Source organism: Lycium barbarum, chromosome 5 (assembly GCF_019175385.1).
Source record: "Lycium barbarum isolate Lr01 chromosome 5, ASM1917538v2, whole genome shotgun sequence".
NCBI lineage: Eukaryota > Viridiplantae > Streptophyta > Magnoliopsida > Solanales > Solanaceae > Lycium > Lycium barbarum.
Genome location: NC_083341.1, coordinates 34,720,274 through 34,724,953, shown reverse-complemented (window position 1 = coordinate 34,724,953; position 4,680 = coordinate 34,720,274).

The window sequence follows — 4,680 nt, the reverse complement described above, 5'->3', positions numbered from 1 at the left end:
ATTATGTGACTTTTCTGGGGCACATTATTTTAGCTGATGGTATTTGGGTAGATACATAGAAGATTGAAGCTGTGAAAGCTTGGTCGAGACCCATAACACCAACAGAGGCTCATAGTTTTCTAGGTTTGGCAGGCTATTACAGAGATTTGTAATAGATTAACTTCGGCTCAAGTTTTGACACTTCCATAAGGATCGGAGGGCTATGTTATTTATTGTGATACCTCAGGCGGCGGGCTAGGTTGTGTGTTGATGCAGCTTGGCAAAGTTATTGCTTACACTTCAAGGTAGTTAAGGAAACTGTTGACACTTAATTTTCACCTCATAAAATGCGTATTTTAATTTTCAAATTTTCCGAGTCCAAGACGAAGTAAGGATGCCCTTAAAAAAATTTAAAATTTAAAAATCCCGAGAAAATTGCAAAAGTTGACGTATAATTATTATTCCATAAAAATTAACGATTACAAGAAATTACGAGTTATTTACTTTCACAAACATGATTTGAAAAGAAGATACATATCCCGCTCCGTCTAACTCGGGAAAATTGTTAATTAAAATGACGTATGAATTACGGCTCATTTTTTACTGCATTTTTCACATTTTAAAATATTACTCGGAAGTATATCAATATTGGGCTCATTTTGAAGCCTGTGTTTTAAAACAACGTACTATGATTTTTTTTCGTCGAAATATTATTTTACGAAGGCGTATTAGACTAATTAACCTAAAACTATATAATAACTATGCTAAGGTTTGATTTATATGTTCAAAAACTTAGTAGCCTATACACACTCTTACTAAAAATACACAAAATATAAATACAAATATATATACATAGAAGAATACGGATATCATCCAAAAAAATTAAAAACACAAAGGGGTTTTCAAAGATTTGTGAAGTGTTGGTGCTTGAATTTGGTGGACTCAATCCCTTCTTTTGATCTTTAGGTTTCCCCATCAAAAGGTCACCTCTTATTCCATCCTTTATTTCATTTTTAGTTATGATTATATGTTATTTATGATGCTTGTGTATTTGAAAAGGATTATGTGCTAGCCTAACTTTATTTATATGATTAAGTGAGTATCCCATGGATTTATTACTATTTGAAAAATGAAAATAAATTAGAAGTTTGATTTAGACAATGTTAAGTGATTTTAGGTTAGTTAAATTGATAAAATAATAAGAAAAAGAGTAGCTTAGGTTAGAATTTTGACATTGTGCTGGTAGGTTTAGTACGATTTATTCAATATTGTTAGCTTTTGATATAAAAAAAAAGAGAATTTTACGTTGCAGTTCATTTTATAAAAGTTATTTGCATACTATTAGAACTTTTTAAATATTTCAAAAATAACATGCAAACCCGAAAATGTTCTCTTCTATTTCCTACTCCATGCAAACCCTAAACTAACGTAGCCATCATGGCTACCACCACCGCTGGTGAGCAGTCAACGGCGGCTGACCAGATTTTGACACTCTTATCACAAAATCAATTCCCTCCTTTACCCAATACACATGCACCCGCTTGTTCAGCCACGACAATCCAGCCTTTACAAAACTCTATCCCTATCCCTACGACAAACTATGAGCAAACTGTTCTAAACATGGAAGTCTCGGCTACCAAGATTCAATGTGATCCTATCCCTCTGAAAAAGATCACATATATTGATGGTATACCTTTTGTGAAGTGGACATCGAGTGAAGTTTCTCGTATGGAAGTGCTTGAAGAATTACAATATGCTATTGCTGGTAAGTTTTCGTATGGTTGGCCTGGACTTGAAGAACTATTATTCCTAAGCGATATGGGGCTAAAGGAAGATGTCAAGTAGGGTTTTTCAGAAACAGACATGTGTTAATAAGATGTTCATTGATGGAGGATTTTATTACATTGTCATCGAAGTCTGCCTTTTGGTTGAAATCGCAAGATGGTTCTACATATCAAATGAGACCTCTTATTTATGATTCTTAGTTCAAAATAGAGAAGGAGACTATTATTGCTATGGCCTGAATCTCTTTCCCGAATTTGTTGCCCACATTCTTTGCGAAAGAGTCCTTGTTTACACTTGCATATGCTGTTAGAAAACCATTGCAACTGGATTTGGCCACTGTTAATAAGACAAGGCCAATCTGTGCAAGGGTGAAGGTTCAAGTGGATTTACTATCAGATTTCCCGAAGTTTGTAATGATGGAGATTGAAGATGAGGATATAAAGAGGTTAGGGATGTTAAAGTGAAGATTCACTATGATTATTTACCAAAATATTGCACTGAGTGCATGTTACAAGGCCATGCAAATGAAGAATGTAGAGTATTGCATCCAGAATTGGAGAAGGATGTAAATGAAGAAAAAATAGTTGATACTTCGGTTGAGAACAAAGAGAAGATGGAGGAATCAAAGCAACATAATGAGAAGCAAATGATAGTTACTCATCAACGATACAATCATTACAGGATATATAGAGGAAGAGTGGTGCAGCAATTTGTACCAAAAGTACTATCCAGTGGGAAGGTGGTTACTTATCCAGGAGAGACAAGGTATAAAGAAGAGTCAAAAAAAAAAAAGTAATTGAGAAATCTTTAAAAGTTAGAGCAGTGGTTCAAAGTGATCTGCATGGTGTGCAGGATGCAGTCATAGAGAATGAAAATAAATTTGATGTTTTAGCCAATATTAAAGAAGATGGTGAGATGATATAGAAAAAAAGATGATATTGAATGCTCAAACTGTCAGATGGAAAAGCGAATTGCAGCTACTGGTCATGTAAATTTGAATGAATGTATCAATACTGGAGAGCTGGTAAATGCAAACAATGGGGGAATGCTTGATGGACACAAGGAATTAATGAAATCTCAGCATGGAGAGGTAGTGGCACATCAAAAAGAAGCTGATCACATTGATGAAGGTGAAGTACAGCATAATTCTACAAAGAGTGATCATGTTATGGTCAAGATAATGGTTGAAGGAAATTCCGAGGATGATATACAAATGAAAGACATTGTTCATGCACATGAAGAGACGAAACCAGCAGAAGAAATGGCTACAGAAGGCACAAAGAGGCAAGAAATTCCAAGAGCGTTTGACAATATGGAGAGTAGCAGACAAGGGGTACCTGTCACGACCCTACTAGGGGTCATGACGGGTACCCGGGGCTAACCACCGAGCACCACTCATTCTATTGCTTATCATACTCATTAAGCGTACATTCATTAATATAATACTCGAATCATAGGAAAATCATTTTTCATTTGGAAACACAATTACTTTCATATACATAAGCCCTTCGGCTATCAAAATAATAATATAGATACAATAATAACATCGTGAGACCATACTACCCACACATGCGTATCTACGAGCCTCTACTAGAGTGTTAGACACATGGACGGGACAAGACCCCGTCGTGCCCAAAATACACACACACAAACACACACACACACACACACACACATATATATATATATATATATATATATATATATATATATATATATATATATACACACAAAAGAATCAACCAAATAGCACCTTCGGAATAATGGAGTGCTCCTGTAAATCTGCTGATAGCCCCTATGGATCTGCACCGTCTCCCTGTCTACCAGTGGGCATGAACACAGCGTCCAAAGAAAACGAACGTTAGTATGAATATGGTACTGAGTATGTAAGGCATGAATGAAATGAACATGATATAGAAATCATAAGTCATAAGATGAAGATACAACCTGCGTCACTTTTAAGGGTGGATACATTTCATACATACATCATATATATAATCATAGTACATGTATCATCATAGCACATACATCGTCGTATCATATAAATCATCATCGTTAACCCGCGTTCGGGCAACCATCATATGCCGCCCACTAGTGGTGATCATGTCTGGCCTTCTAGGCTCGGTGTAAACATAGCAGCCCGCCTTAGCGGTGACATTCCCGGCCATTTAGGAACTGTGGAATCGTATGCAGCCCGCCTTCGCGGTGACATGCCCGCCAACTAGGCACAGTGGAATCGTATCGTCATACAATCAATCATAAACGCACCATTATTACGCATCTCGTAGGCATATCATAAGATTATCATAACTTAACATCATCATACATTCAACATTAATCATACATTAGAACTGGGAGGTAACCATGGCTATGTCGAGGTGACATAAGGTCGTGAACCCCCGACTACGTTATGGAGTGATCATAATCGTCATGTCCCACCTTGGAGGAACTAGCATTTTAAGGTGAGTGTATACAAAGAAAAATCATCAATAGAACTATACTTAGCATCATTAGCTTCATGAACATCTTATATTACTCTAGGATTCTTCATACTTATATTCATCATCATCATTAACATGCTCATATCGTGTCTCCTTTCTTTATCATGCGCATAAGTAGCTTTTTATGGTCGTGGACTCATAATTTCCGTTATTTAGGAAGATTGTGGAAAATTAGAAAGATTCATGCCTTAGAAGGAAAGGTTTATCCTTACATACCTCTTTCGTTTAGCTATTTTACCGTTTGATCGTTCTTCTTCGTTGATCGCGTTTCTACCTTTAAGAAAGTTCATACTCATATTAGATACTCGATAACATAAGCGCGTTTGAACTAAGCTAGAGGAATTTGAGCAGTGTCTCCTTTATTTATACTACTTTATCCATATCATATATCAACTCCCAAACGTCAATAACAACA